This window comes from Salmo salar, chromosome ssa01 (assembly GCF_905237065.1).
Source record: "Salmo salar chromosome ssa01, Ssal_v3.1, whole genome shotgun sequence".
Lineage (NCBI taxonomy): Eukaryota > Metazoa > Chordata > Actinopteri > Salmoniformes > Salmonidae > Salmo > Salmo salar.
Window position 1 is genome coordinate 52,923,229 of NC_059442.1, and position 16,405 is coordinate 52,939,633.

The 16,405-nt window shown below is 42.8% G+C and overlaps 1 protein-coding gene across 1 annotated transcript in view; it reads right to left on the bottom strand.

Annotated features, from left to right (window-relative positions):
* marchf5 (membrane-associated ring finger (C3HC4) 5) overlaps positions 1–16,405 on the bottom strand; it is a 52,492-nt gene that overhangs the window by 31,663 nt on the left and 4,424 nt on the right.

Sequence of the window (16,405 nt, forward strand, 5' to 3'; positions counted from 1 at the left end):
GTCCAAAGCACCGGGCCAAGAGAAGAACGCTTGAAATGCAATCTCAACCCGTGGCCTCAGGGGGACAGCACTCTGAAAGTGGGCAGTCAGCAGAACAGTCACCTCTAATACACTGGAGGCCAAGGCTTGGCACAAGCTTTTATACTTGGGGTTACATTTTGGACAAAGGTGGTTGGAGGACATTTTCTTAGGTCAGGCCTGGCTCTTAGAACCGACGACGGTGTTGTGTAGTGATCAAAGAACCCTCTCAGACAGTTGACAGAATAGATGTGTCCTGGAATACAGTGACGGTGCACAACTCAATCAAGATCAATAAGGCAAAAGAATCTGCTAAGTGAGGAATATTTACTGAAAAGCGGTGTATGCCAGCAGTGTCAAAGCGTAAGCAGCTTACTAAATCAATAGGACCTACAATTTCCTGCCATGTGGACACAGCTTCAGGATGTCTAGGACCATATGCACAGGCATGAGAGTCTACCTGTAAGTCCTTCTCAAACATGTCACAGGCAAATACTAACGGAAAACAATGGCCATAATGATTATTTGATCAATGCAGGAAGGACAAATGTGATGAAATAGTAGCCCTGAGATAAGCCCGGTTGATGTTTATAGAGATTGGATAACAAACTGGTCTGTCTTCTATAGCCTACTAGTTTATCTCCATGCTTGATAGTGTCTGTGCCTTGGTAAGACATTCCACATATATGCCAGAGGCCTTAGTATGTAGTAAATCAGGTATTCCCAAACTGGGGTACGCCAAATAAAAATGTGACTCACATTTCATAAATAAAGACTAATAAATTTATAATTTATAACTAATAAAAAAAAAATTAAAAATACAAAAATAACAATTTCAAACAGTCCATATATATTTTCCAACGGGGCTATACATTTGGGTGAGGTTTATTTCCTCGCCCGAGTAGCCTCGTTTCACTGCCAAAAAATAAATAAAAATTAAACCATCAACTGTTCAGCAAAATAACAACACAATGTCAAATACAGGTAGCCTAGTCAAATAATTAACATCCAAATCACATTAACCGTTACTCTCTCACGGGAATTCCACTAACGGTCCGTATGTAGCCAAAAGTAGCTGCTGCTCATTCCGTTTGCTCGAAAATTGATAAATGGTTAAAAAAAGTAAAGCCTGTGTCCATTGAGACAGTACTACTACCAGCAGTACTACACCTGCACCAGTCGACGACACAAGTTGTTCTGCTTCCACGAGTACATCCAATGCTAGCGTCAGTAATTCTACATTTGTTGTTAGCCCAGCTAGAAAACCCAACAGGCACAAACTGTGTGTGGAAAATGATTTAAGACTGAGACTCTCTCCAATAAAACCCAACATTGCAGAGTTATGTGCATCCTTTCAAGCACACCCTTCTCATTAACCTGTGGTGAGTTATTCACAATTTTCGATGAACAAATAAGGTTTTATGTAAGATGGTTAAATAAAAGAGAAAAAGTATTGATTATTATATTATTATTTGTGCCCTGGTCCTATAAGAGCTCTTTGTCACTTCCCACGAGCCGGGTTGTGACAAAAACTCACACTCATTCTTATGTTTAATAAATGTATCGTATAGTGTGTGTGTGGCAGGCTTACAATGATGGCAAAAAAACAATATTTGAGAGTGCGCTGACCCTGGTGCTAGAGGGGGTACGCAGCTGGAGGTTGAATGTTTGAAGGGGTACGGGACTATAAAAAGTTTGGGAACCACTGTAGTAAACAACTGTGTTCTTGTCAGCAGGAGCAGAGAGGGTGACTGAGCATCATCATCTCCGTGACATTCAGACAGATGTGGTGTTCTGATCCGGAGCCAAGCCATAATTGAATAGAATTACTCCTTGCTCTCAGCCCAGCCAGGTATTAGGCCATGACAGGGCATTGATCAACCTGTGAGCCTCTTCCAAAACTCATTTATCCCATCCTCCCTCTTCTCCCACACAAAGACCCTCCTCATGACACTCCCTTTGCATAGGGAGTAATGGTCCAACCCTGCACTTACCAGGGGGCTCAAAAAATACTAAACTTGAGCCTCTATTCCCTTTGAATGAAGCCGTTCAGGTAAACACTTGACCTGCAAGCATATTACACTGAATAAACTCAAGTTAATCATGCTTCCTGCGTGGGCGATGCACTTTACCGCACGAATAACTGGTTTGGTTTGCAGCAAAGAGCGTCGACGAGGAATAATTAAAATAACAACTCAGTCTCAGTGAAGCATCTGGGGAGAGATTATATATCAAAATACCTTGACCTTGTCGGCATAAGTCAAGAAACAGCTAATCATCTTGCAGTTACATCATTAAATCAGTTGCGTAGGAGAGATACGTTTCGTGACTGCATGTATTAATGTGTGTGGTGTAGTTTGGTCTGAATAATGCAGACCAATCCAAAACCATGCTATTATTCCCACTGATGCTCAGCAGTCTACGAACGACGTCATAATCAGGTCTAGGACTACACAGCCAAAGCAGGGTTTCCGAAAATGTGGTGCCGGACATCGTGACCGGGAAGATTTAAATTCCCCAGCCATTTGACAAATTTACCGGAACCATATGACTAGGATTGTGCCTTTGGCTTCTGGACAACAACAAAAAGTTCATATGAAAATCTTTAGAACAGGAGAGAAATTGCATTTGAGGAAGTCTTTCATAGGCTAGGGAAGTAAATTGAAATAAATTTGCCAAAATTATATAATTACTCCCGTCTATACAGTAGAAAGCATGACTTAGCCACAGAGGAGTCGAGGATCATTAGCTTCTTAATTTTTTTTGCTGTCGATAGTTTCAAATCACAAGCCTATGCCTATTTGGGTTGCCAGCCATTTGGGAAGAGCGCGTGTCAAAAGGCCTAGCTGAATATTTAGTTGCGGCTGTCAGTGAAAAGCATCTAAAATATGTGTGAAAATCATGTGTATAGAGTATAATTTCAAATGTTGAAACAAGAAAGGGAGGGGTGTGTGGCGAAGATATAGGTGAGTCTCTCCAGAATGGCTCCCACCAATTCTTGTGCATTCATTGTTTCGTTGTGTGACTTGTTAGCCCTTTGATTTTTTTGATTTTTTTTATCAATTCCCCATTACATATGCCACCAGTAGGCCTAGTAAACATATGTAATAGGGAATTGATAAAAAGTGAAGGTCAAGACATCTAGAAAGGGAGGCAGACAGGCTGAGTAGAGAGATGTACGCAACTGAAAGAACATATCATGTTTTTATTTGTCGGCTTTATGTATTTTGACTTACACGGAACCCAAACCGGCTGCGCGCGCGAACCATCACGCAGAAATGTATTTTGTCCCCCCACACCAAACGCGATCACGACACGCAGGTTAAAATATCAAAACTCTGAACCAATTACTTTAATTTGGGGACAGGTCGAATAGCATTAAACATTTCTCAATTTAGATAGCTAGCTTGCACTTGCTAGCTAATTTTTCCTATTTAGCTAGCTTGCTGTTGCTAGCTAACTTGTCCTGGGATATAAACATTGAGTTGTTATTTTACCTGAAATGCACAAGGTCCTCTACTCTGACAATTAATCCTCACATAAAACGGTCAACCGAATCGTTTCTAGTCATCTCTCCTCCTTCTAGGCTTTTTCTTCTCTTGACTTTATATTGCGATTGGCAACTTTCATAAATTAGGTGCATTACTGCCATTGACCTCATTCATCTTTCAGTTACCCACGTGGGCATATGCTTCTAAAAGTCAATGAGGAGATGGGAGAGACAGGACTTGCAGCGCGATCTGCGTCAGAAATAGAACTGACTTTATTTCAGCCCTTGGCAACGCAGACGCTCGTTGGCGCTCACGAGCAGTGTGGGTGCAATAATTGAATAATATAGATTTCTACATTTATTTTGCGACGCGAGCGGTGTAGTCAGCCTGTTAGTTGACAATAGAAGTTGTAGGCCTACTGCTGCATTGGCCTATAGTCTATGAGTTCCTTGCGCTCATTTCTTTAGCCGCCGGTATATCAAATGTGTCCATATGGCAGAGGCTGGTGCTCATGCATTACATGTTCCAGATTTTTACCATTTTAATTCAGATTTTTATGATCAACCTTATGACAATGATTTTGATAAACAAAAAATGCTATTCTTGAAATGGAACTGTTCCACAAAAAATGTGCATATGAAAATCATAACTGGCATGCAGATTGGTAGAAATGGTAGGATAAATTGTAAGATTCCCCAAACTTGAAACTCACAACATATTTAGTCTTTATAAAATAATTGCCTTTCATTGTCGGATTTGCCTATAGGCAACTTTGAAGCAAGGTAAGACAAGCCTCATAATATAAAGGAAAACATTCAGGTTTCAAACAATTAAATAGGCCTGTTATTAAAATGCATACTGCCTCCAACTCACATTGTAAAGTGGTGGTGACGCACTGATAGCCTGTTACCTGCACTTGTATTACCAGTTGATAAATACAACTAGGCCTAGCTCTTTTTAACCATGCACCAAACCTGTTTAACACACGTTTGCATTTAGAATTGTTGTGCAATGAATGAGCTTATAAAAGCATGTTTTACTCCAGCAGCAACCAGCATGAAGAGCTCCATGACAAATCCCTCTCAAAATATGCTCTAGATGCTATACGTGTGTGATAGTTGTGTTGGATATAAAATAAAAAAATAAAGCGGCTACATGATGACTGACGAAAATACATTATGTAAATTCATTTTTCATTTATACATTTTGGCCAAAAGCCGGCAACTGCCAGTTAACGGAAACCCGAAGCCAAAGGTACTGAATGTCAGGTAAAAATACAAAATAAATAAAAAAGGTATGCCTATAATTCAGGCCAATTTTTGCCAAACAGGGAAAGCCAATGGAAAAACAGCAGGAGACCTATGACTAAAACCAAGTCACGAACTACAGTTGCATTGATGGTTAGCTCTTGTTCATGTTCAATCACCAAGTCCCTGTTGCTAGGTGATTTGACAGTAACAGGAGTGTTGAGACCTATTTCCAATCCGACCAGATGACATTTACATGCTTGTTTCCATAATTACACTGAACCTTGCAACAGTTGGCATTTCAATGGGTGAATAAAATAATGATTAATCTCCACCTCCCATAAAATGCCTGGAGATGTTTTTTTGTTCTGGTGATACACTGCTGAGTTTTGGATATAGTTATCAGGCCAGTCTATAATGTTAATATGGCATACCTTTACCCAATCCTAATATGGCATACCTATACCCAATCCCTACAAGCCAACATAATGTGATTACATAATTGTTATACTGTAATCACATTATCATAAAAATAATGGTTATATTTTATGGTGAAATCAACATACATCGACACTGTTCCAAAGACTAGCCTATCCTACATTCCTGGCCTGTCATAAAACTATCCTACAGTTTGACACCAAGTCGTCTCAAACACTAGCCAAGTCTGAGGACATACTAGACCCTGTCTAAGAATAGGAAAAACCCTCTCACTGCTTATTTGACCAAAAAAGGCCTATCTAGGCCTAGCTAGTCTACTTCCTGTCCTTATGAAAACAACAACAGGTACGCTGAGAATGGGCACTGAGGCTCTTTCGCTTTCCCTTGGAAGCAGGAAATGGCCCAGATCACATCCAGCATTTATGATGAAGCAGAATTGTCTTTTCAATGAATAAAAGACATGATCTGCATGGAATTTCATAGTCAGTTGTTGTCCAGTACTAAAGAAAACCTTGGATATGACTAGTGTCCACTTAAGATAAACTAGTTCTCCAGCTCCCCGCTGTCCTTGCCCGAAAAAGAGAGCCGTTATACCAACTCCATACACAGCACAAAAACATGCCTAGGACTACTTCAAGGTAAGAATCAACAGCTAGTCACTTTGTTTTGATTTCTTAGTATGCTTGTGCTTCCTCAGCCTGCTCCACCCACGTTAAGCTGCGGTTTCATCATCCCGAGCCCCAGCCGGCTGTGTGTGGGGGTGGGATGGGTCCAACATGGCTGTACCGAATCCCATAATACCACCATGTATAATTAAACCTGCCTGCTCCCAGGCCTGAATAATGAATGACAAATCTCTGGCCATCACCCTCCAGCCCAGGGTGTGCTCTGTTACCCGGGCCGCAGGGGGGCGGGATATGGGCCCTCCCTGAAGGGCCACCGTCAAGGCCCCTAGCTCAGCCGTGTGCTCAGGAACCTAGGTATACCTGGTTGATTTTCCATCCTCCAGGGGTGAATAAAACATGAGGCTGTGGGAGAGCTCACTGGAGCTTAGGGGTCGGGGTGCTCAGGTAACGTGGGCCTGTGGACAACCAGAGGCCATGTGGCAAAACTGAGTCTCTGATAGAAACATTAACCCTCCTTCCTCTACTCTCCTCATATTAACCTCCTCCATCCTTCCACTATGACTCTGTCCTCTTGTCTCCTCAATGTGAACCTACACCCTGCTGGGATGTCCACAACCTGCTACACAATACTGTACGTCCTCTGTGGCTACGGTTTCACTACAGTTAGCTACGGTGGATATGATGGGTCAAATGCTAATTTGGCTTTGAGCCAAGAAGGCTACCTAGCTTCCTACTCCAAAATTAGGGGAGGTTGGAAAATAGTCCACACCAGAGAGGATATTTCCTTGTCCAGATCCACAGAGCACGCAGTCACAGAGCAGCTATTTGTCGTGTACAAAACATGGAAAGAGCAGTTGTTCCTAATGACAGACTGACCAGGTGAATCCAGGTGAAAGTTATTATCCCTTATTGACGTCACCTGTTAAATCCACTTTAAAAATCAGTGTAGACGAAAGGGAGGAGACGATATTAATTAAGGATTTTTAAGCATTGAGACAATTGAGACATGGATTGTGCATGTGTGCCATTCAGAGGGTGAATGGGCAAGACAAAAGATGTGTCTTTGAACGGCACACTGGTTTGTGACAAGAACTGCAACACTGCTAGGTTTTTCACACTCAACAGTTTCTCGTGTGTATCAAGAACGGTCCACCACCCAAAAGGACATCCAGCCAACTGGACACAACTGTGGGAAGGATTGGAGTCAATATGGGCCAGCATCCATGTGGAACTCATTCACCACCTTGTAGAGTCCATGCCCTGATGAATTGAAGCTGTTCTGAGGGCAAAAGGGGGTGCAACTCAATATCAGGAAGTTGTTCCTAATGTTTTGTACACTCAGTGTATACCTACTGTTCCAGTCAAAGGTTTGCACACACCTACTCATAGCTGGTTGAGATAATGCCAAGTGTGCGCAAAGCTGTCATCAAAGCAAAGGGTGGCTATTTTGAAGAATCTCAAATATAAAATATATTTTTTTATATTTTGTTTAACTTTTTTTGGTTACTACATGATTCCATATGTGTTATTTCATAGTTTTGATGTCTTCACTATTATTCTACAATGTAGAAATAGTAAAAATAAAGAAACTTTTGACTGGTACTGTAGCTTCTGACTACATGAGCATATCATTGTGACTGTGAGCCCGGCCGAGGTTAACAAAGGCCCAGAAGAAAGAGATCAGTAAAACCGGAGCTGAGAGGCAGCAGAGCGAGCGAGAGGGATGAAACAGAAGGACGGGACGCTGATTGGAATGGTGGACAGACATCTCCACAGGAGCACGGCCGAGGGAACAAAGGCGAATGTGGGCGCTCTCCCAGATTCATCGGCTCCTGTACCCGTAACCTTGCCCCTCCATATGACAGGCTACAATACAACTTGCGAAACGCTATCCTCTCCAAGAAACCCTAACCCCTGCCTCACTAAATGCTTGAGTCTAGTCTGCCAACCAATAAAGGCTTGAAACAGACTGGTTTGAATTAGACCACACTTGTCAAAAATGTAGCTTAAACAAGGCATCAGTCTTGTAATGACAGACATGCAGAATCATGTAAATAGTTCCCCAGAATCAGATGAATACTATTTTTATGTTTCTGTGTGCAATTTTAAGGAAGTTGCTAACTAGCATTAGCGCAATTGCTAACTAGCATTAGCACAATGCCTATACGTCTATGGTAACAGCATGCTAGTTGTTATGATAGACGTCCAGTTATTGTGCCAACGCTTTTCAGCATTGGCTCGCAAAACTAGCTCCAACTTCCTACATACTGGATGCAGAAACATAAAATGGTGTCCAGGAGTTTGACCCCGGGGAAGTAGATACATTTCCAAAATATCCCTTTAAGCAAATGCTCAAGTCCTGTCATGTCAATAGATTTTTGTAGACATTTTTTTTTAAAGCTAGGGAAGTAGGTTGGCTTAGAGATTAGCGACAAACTAATACCGTAATTTCCGGACTATAAGCCGCTACTTTTTTCCCACGCTTTGAACCTCGCGGCTTAAACAATGACGCGGCTAATATATGGATTTTTCCCGCTTTCAAATAAATAAAACACATTCTGTGACGTGCTCAGTTTTTTGGCGGCATGGAGCTTTCATTAGACCAATGAAATTGCCGAACGGGTTAAGGTCAAACAACTTTTTTGTTTACTGTTTAGATTAAATCGAGCGCTCTCAAACTTCCCATCATTCTGATTACGGTAGTCATTTTGTCACCCTCATCATGGCAAAGACACGGAGAAATGCATATGATGCAGCTTTCAAGTTGAAGGCGATTGATCTGGCTGTTGGAAAAGGAAATAGAGCTGCTGCACGGGAGCTTGGTCTGGAGCAATGACTTTCTTGGTAGGCTACTGTTTACTGCTAATTTTTTCTTTTTTGTTACAAGCCGTGTTTCGTTAAAGCCTGTGTAAAGTTAATTTGTTTCAAAGTACCGGTAGGCACCTGCGGCTTATAGACATGTGCGGCTTATTTATGTTCAAAATAAATAAAAAATTAAATTCAGTGGGTGCGGCTTATATTCAGGTGCGCTTAATAGTCCGGAAATTACGGTACCCTATTTATCAGTGGTGTTCTACTTAGGCTAATATACCCTGAACAAAAATAAATGCAACAACTTCAATGATTTCACTGAGTTAAAGTTCAGATAAAGGAAATCAGTCAATTGAAAAAGGAATTAGGCCCTAATCTAATCTATGGATTTCACATGACTGGGAATACAGATATGCATCTGTTGGTCACAGACACCTTCCAAAAAAAGTTAGGGGAGTGGATCACAAAATTGGTCAATATCTATCTGGTGACCACTATTTGCCTAATTCAGCACGACATTTCTTTCGCATACAGTTATACAGTTTATCAGGCTGTTGATTGTGGCCTGTGGAATGTTGCCCCACGCCTCTTCAATGGCTGAAGCGAAGTTGCTGGATATTGGCGGGAACTGGAACACACTGTCGTACACGTTGATCCAGAGCATCCCAAACATGCTCAATGGGTGACATGTCTGGTGAGTATGCAGGCCATGGAAGACCTTGGACATTTTCAGCTTCCAGGAATTCTGTACAAATCTTTGTGACATGGGGCCATGCATTATCATCCTGAAACATGAAGTGATGGCAAGCGGATCAATTGCATGACAATGGGCCTCTGTGCATTCAAATTGTCGTCGATAAAATTCAATAGTGTTCATTGTCCGTAGCTTATGCCTGCCAATACCATAACTCCACCGCCACCATGGGGCACTCTGTTCACAATGTTGAAATCAGCAAAGCATTCGCCCACACAACCCCATAGACACTGTCTGCCATCTGCCCGGTACAGTTGAAACTGGGATTCATCCATGAAGAACACACTACTCCATTGTGCCAGTGGCCATCGAAGGTACATTTCCGACTTCAACCGTATTTTTTCATATAGACACACCCTATGTTTGAATAAAATGAACTATACATGTTGGCTACTGAGCTTGTCTGATGCTTTAAGCACTGTGATTAAAAATAAAGACACAAATTACTAAAGAGGGAGGCAGAGATCAATATAGCCTAACCAGAAGGGGAAAAAAAACTGTTGCCGACCCTCCTCCTCTCGTTGCCGCTGGTCCTTGCAGATTCTGCCATGACGCTCCTAAAGTTGCCGGTAATAGGCTACACCAGGGGTCTGCCACTTTTTCCATTTGGAGTACCAAGTTATCTTACCATTTCTACTAATCTGCGTGCCAGTTATGATTTTCATATGCACATTTTCGTTGAACAGTTTGATTTAATTTATAATCAAGTCATCATATCAACAAAAAAAAATTAAAATCTGTCATGTGGTTAATCAAAATTCTATCTAAATCAAAATTATACAAACCTAAAAGTCACTTCTATTTCTTTGCCATTATGTAAAAATAGCCTTCATACAGTGCATTCGGAAAGTATTCAGACCCATTCACTTCGTCCATATTTTGCTACGTTACAGCCTTATTCTGGCAAATACCGCCCACAGTGGAAATTAAAACACTGGCAAGATGATGGATGAAATAGTTTGCCCCCCTCATCAATCTACACACAATACCCCATAATGACAAAGCCAAAACAGGTTTTTTGAAATTTTGCAAAAAGACCTGAAATCACATTTACATAAGTATTCAGACCATTTACGCAGTACTTTGTTGAAGCACCTTTGGCAGCGATTAAGTCTTCTTGGTTTTGTATATGGGGAGTTTCTCCCATTCTTCTCTGCAGATCCTCTCAAGCTCTGTCAGGTTGGATGGGCAGTGTCGCTCTCTCCAGAGATGTCCGATCGGGTTCAAGTCCGGGCTCTGGCTGGAGCACTCAAGGACATTCAGAGACTTGTCCCGAAGCCACTCCTGCGCCGTCTTGGCTGTGTGCTGAGGGACATTGTCCTGTTGAAAGGTGAACCTTTGCCCCGGTCTGATGACCTGAGCGCTCTAGAGCATATTTTCAAGGATCCCTCTGCACTTTGCTCCGTTCATAATCCCCACGATCCTGACTAGTGTCCCAGTCCCTGCCGCTGAAAAACATCCCCACAGCATGATGCTGCCACCACGTTTCACTTTAGGGATGGTGCCAGGTTTCCTCTAGACGTGACGCTTGGCATTCAGGCCAAGGAGTTCAATCTTGGTTTCATCAGACCAAACCCTCCAAGTTTCCCACCCCAGCAAGCTCCAGACAGACAGACACAGCTGTAGAGTATTTGCGCAAGGGAAGGCCAATTTTATGACGTTTCCACAGGATCAGAACATGGAAACATGTTTCAAATAGGCTATGTTGAGGAACAAACAACGTGTCCCCTCCTACAATGACAATAATAACAACAACAATAAATTGAATGCATTAACAGAAATGACTGTAACCAAATAAACATTGTAGATGATAAATGATGGGATTGAACGGTAAAAATACTACTGGTGATACTGGTGTGCCATCCCTGTGGCCTCCACAATGGATTAGTCCACTGAGACAGGAGTGAATCAGAGAGGTGTCTCATGGGCAATACATTAGTTATATATATATATATATGCCACTACTCGACAAAAAAAAAATCTTGGTCGACCAACAGCCTATCGCCCAAACAATCGACCGACCAGTCGACTAAATGGGATCAGACCTAATTGTTACCACCTGCATCGAACAGCAGGAGCAAAAAGTCAGGCAGGGAGTTAAGTCACACTGGCCCAATTACACTGAGTCTGCTGGAGTCTATATTTGACTGTCTGGCTCAGGAGCCAGAGCCAGTTAACCCAAACCTACCCCTTCAACTCTCTCCCCCAGGGAAAGTTACAAGACTTGCCGCGGCTCATATTTCACGTGAATGTGCAAATGTGACTTCCCCCTATACCCATCGCGCCCACCTCAACAGCACCGACTTCTGAATATCAAAACACTTTCCGGGGTGTCTGCAAGATAGGAAGAGTACGACATAATGAGAAAAAAAAGGGATACAAGATATTAAGATGGCTAATGTATGACTAATGCCAGACCAAAATAAAAGAGTAGAGTGTGTGTGTGTGTGTGTGTGTGTGTGTGTGTGTGTGTGTGAGCCAGCTAAAGGTCAGGCAGGATTAAAGCGTTTCTCCCTCCTCCATTCGTGAGACCCTGCATTGCAGTGGGAGCCAGCTGCTTGTGGCAGGCCCAGATAAGAGCCTGTGGAGTTGTGTGTTTGTCGCTGATAGAGCCGGGTACACAACCGCCTAAAGGAGGGGAACATGACATACATCCTTCTGCTATCGGTTTCTTCAAACAGACTCATGTTTCGTGCCTTTGCACTGAGCCCTGCTGCTGCATGGCAGCGGGAATGCAGAGCTGTTGCACATTGAGCAATCGCACAGGTTTCCTTCCACCCTTTTCACTGCACAACAGTTAGGCTTATCATCTAAAAAAATAAAAAATATGTGTTCACAGTCCAGAGATCCAATTATGAAAAGTGCAGCATCACATGCTTTAGTACAGGCCTACTTATGGGCACTGTGGCCTGAACAAGCCAGTTGTTTGTCATGCCAATATCTTTTCCCCCCCAAGGAAAACAAGTTATCGTACCATTTCTACTAATCTGCGTGCCAGTTATGATTTTCATATGCACATTTTCGTGGAACAGTTTGATTTCATTTATAATCAATTCATCATATCTAAAAAAAGCTATGTCATGTGGTTCATCAAAATTCTATGAAAAATGATACAAAATCTAAAAGTCACTTCTATTGCTTTGCCAATATGTAAAAATAGCCTTCATACAGTGCATTCGGAAAGTATTCAGACCCATTCACTTTGTCCACATTTTGTTACGTTACAGCCTTATTCTAAAATGGATTAAATAGTCCCCCCCCCCCTCATCAAGTTCACTTGTTGTGCCCAAAGCATTCTCGTTTGTATTATGGCACTAAGATGCGAGCTGCGACATTCTGGCAAATACGGCCCACAGTGGAAAATAAAACACTTGCAAGATCAGGACCGACAACAGGCCTGCTCTACAACAGGAGCAAATCAATAACTCACTGCTGGATCACCACCACAATCCAAAGTCACGGCATTCATCACAGATCTCTCAATTTTACACGAGATTGCAAGGTTTAGCCTAAAACCTCTATGGAAAATGATCTACGTCATTATTTTTTTTTCTTTCTTCCAACTGAAGGAACTTTGATCCAATATCAAAAACAACAACATAAAGTATTGATTAGCATGTAGGCCGAAAGTCATTCAACAACCTTGGCACTAAGTTTGTTTTCCAGTAAAGGGGAAAACATTGATTACACAAGGACAGGATATAGGCTAAGGCTCAAAAGGGTATATAAGGGGCTTGCCTAAAATAAACAGCAGTAGCACTAACAATTGTAGATCTGAGGATTATCAGAACATTTCTTGTCTTTGATGACATGAATGAATGAATGAATGACATAACCCAAATAACAATTTGGGTATAGTTTGCTTGAGATGCACAAAGGGGACAGAAAAGAAACATCTTTAGGAATGAAGAGTAGCTGGCTGCTACAGATTGGTCTATCTATTTCAACCTTCATATTTCACCATGATGACCAACTAACCCAGACTGAATGCCAGATTCTCTCTGAAGGTCAAGCAAGCCTGGGACCATGGAAAGCATTGACAAACAATGACCATTATTACAAAATGAAAGCGACTTACTTGACCTAAGCCTACAGACGTATTAGAATAAACGTTTGAGTGGCATACCAGATCAAAAATGTTTGGAAGGTTGTGTTAAAATTATAGCGTAAAGTACCACTCAGTCTCAATTTCGGAAATATATTCCACGTCCATGCACTCTTTTAGGATTTTCGATGATGACCTAAAACTGTCTCTCTTTAGTCCTGTGTTTAGGCCAGCATTGCTAGCTCACAACCTCAATATCAAACCTAAGATTATTAACTGGTTTACCTCGGCGGTAGGTAGGCTCTTTCCCAGGTTGTGTTTTATTGGGGAGAGTAAGATTTCCAATGTATACAAACCACATGGGAAATAAAACGTGAATCTTATCATCAGAATCAGGACAGGAGCATACCCAGGTCAGGGCCAGGGTGACCCTGGCAATCCCTGACTAGTGTGAAGGGCAAAGTAAACGTCCCTTTTTCAGGTCCCTGTCTTTCAAAGATAATTCGTAAAAATCCAAATAATTCACAGATCTTCATTGTAAAGGGGTTAAACACTGTTTCCCATGCTTGTTCAATGAACCATAAACAATTAATGAACATGCACCTGTGGAACGGTTGTTAAGACACTAACAGCTTACAGACAGTAGGCAATTAAGGTCACAGTTATGACAACTTAGGACACTAAATAGGCCTTTCTACTGACTCTGAAAAACACCAAAAGAAAGATGCCCAGGGTCCCTGCTCATCTGCATGAACATGCCTTAGGCATGCTGCAGGGAGGCATGAGGACTGCAGATGTGGCCAGGGCAATAAATTGCAATGTCTGTACTAAGACAGTGATACAGGGAGACAGGACGGACTGCTGATCCTCACAGTGGCAGACCACGTGTAACAACACCTGCACAGGATCGGTACATCCGAACGTCACACCTGCGGGACAGGTACAGGATGGCAACAACAACTGCCCGAGTTACACCAAGAACGCACAATCCCTCCATCAGTGTTCAGACTGTCCACAATAGGCTGAGAGAGGCTGGACTGAGGGCTTGTAGGCCTGTTGTAAGGCAGGTCCTCACCAGACATCACTGGCAACAACATCGCCTATGGGCACAAACCCACTGTCGCTGGACCAACAGGACGAGCAAAAAGTGCTCTTCACTGACGAGTTGCGGTTGTGTCTCACCAGGGGTGACGGTCGGATTCGCGTTTATCGTCGAAGGAATGAGTGTTACACCGAGGCCTGTACTCTGGAGCGGTATCGATTTGGAGGTCGAGGGTCCATCATGGTCTGGGGCGGTGTGTCACAGCATCATCGGACTGAGCTTGTTGTCATTGCTGGCAATCTCAACACTGTGCGTTACAGGAAAGACATCCTCCTCCCTCATGTGGTACCCTTCCTGCAGGCTCATCCTGACATGACCTTCCAGCATGACAATGCCACCAGGCATACTGCTCATTCTGTGAGTGATTTCCTGCAAGACAGGAAAGTCAGTGTTCTGCCATGGCCAGCGAAGAGCCCGGATCTCAATCCCATTGAGCACATCTGGGACCTGTTGGATCGGAAGGTAAGGGCTAGGGCTATTTCCCCCAGAAATGTCTGAAAACTTGCAGGTGCCTTGGTGGAAGAGTAGGATAACATCTCACAGCAAGAACTGGTAAATCTGGTGCAGTCCACGAGGAGAAGCGCACTGCAGTACTTAATGCAGCTGGTGGCCACACCAGATACTGACTGTTACTTTTGATTTTGACCCCCCCCCCTAATTTCTGTTAGTCCCATGTCTGTGGAACTTGTTCAGTTTATGTCTCAGTTGTTGAATCTGATGGTCCTATAAATATTTACCCATGTTAAGTCTGCTGAAAATAAACGCAGTTGACAGTGAGAGGATATTTATTTTTATGCTGAGTTTAGTAGGACAGTTCTACCACACCTTAATGAAATGCCTATATTTAAACAGGCAATTCATTTTGGTGTTTTCCACCACCTTGACAAAGTACAACATCCCAATCAATCTCCTGAGTTGTCCTAAAACTCACAAAAAGGGAGATTACATTTTGATATTGGGTGCATTCCTCTGCCCAGGCGTTGCTGACACATGCAAGATCTTACAATTATCATGGTCCACAAGGAGGCTGAATGGGCACTCAGATCCTCAAAAAGTTCTACAGTTCTATGGCAAGGCGCTACAGAGGGTAGTGCGTGGGGTCAAGCTCCTTGCCATCCAGGACTCTATATCAGACGGTGTCAGAGGAAGACCACCCAACTCAGACCGTTCCAACTGCTACTGCACGGCAAGCGGTACCGATGCACCAAGTCTGGAGCCAACAGGACCCTGAACCTCTCCTACCCCCAAGCCATACGACTGCTAAATAGTTAAATAGTTAACCAATGGCTACCCGGACTGTCTGCATTGACCCTCTTGACTCAATACATACACTGCTGCTACTGTTTATTATTCATCCTGTTACCAAGTCATTATTTTATCCCTACCTATTTGTAAATACACTACATGACCAAAAGTATGTGGACACTTTTTCGAACATCTCATTCCAAAATCATGGGCATTAATATGGAGTTGGTCCCCCCTTTGCTGCTATAACAGTCTCCACTCTTCTGGTTAGGCTTTCTGCTAGATGTTGGACCATTAATGCGGGGACTTGCTTCCATTCAGCCACAAGAGCATTAGTCAGGTTGGGCACTGATGTTGGGCGATTAGGCCTGGCTCACAGTCGGCGTTCCATTTCATCCCAATGGTGTTTGATGGGGTTGAGGTCAGGGCTCTGTGTAGGCAAGTCAAGTTCTTCCACACCGATTTAGACAAACCATTTCTGTATGGAACTCGTTTTGTGCACGGGGCACTGTCATGCTGAAACAGGAAAGGGCCTTCTCCAAACTGTTGCCACAAAGTTGGAAGCCCATAATCGTCTAGAATGTCATTGTATGCTGTAGCATTATTTCCCTTCACTGGAACTAAGGGA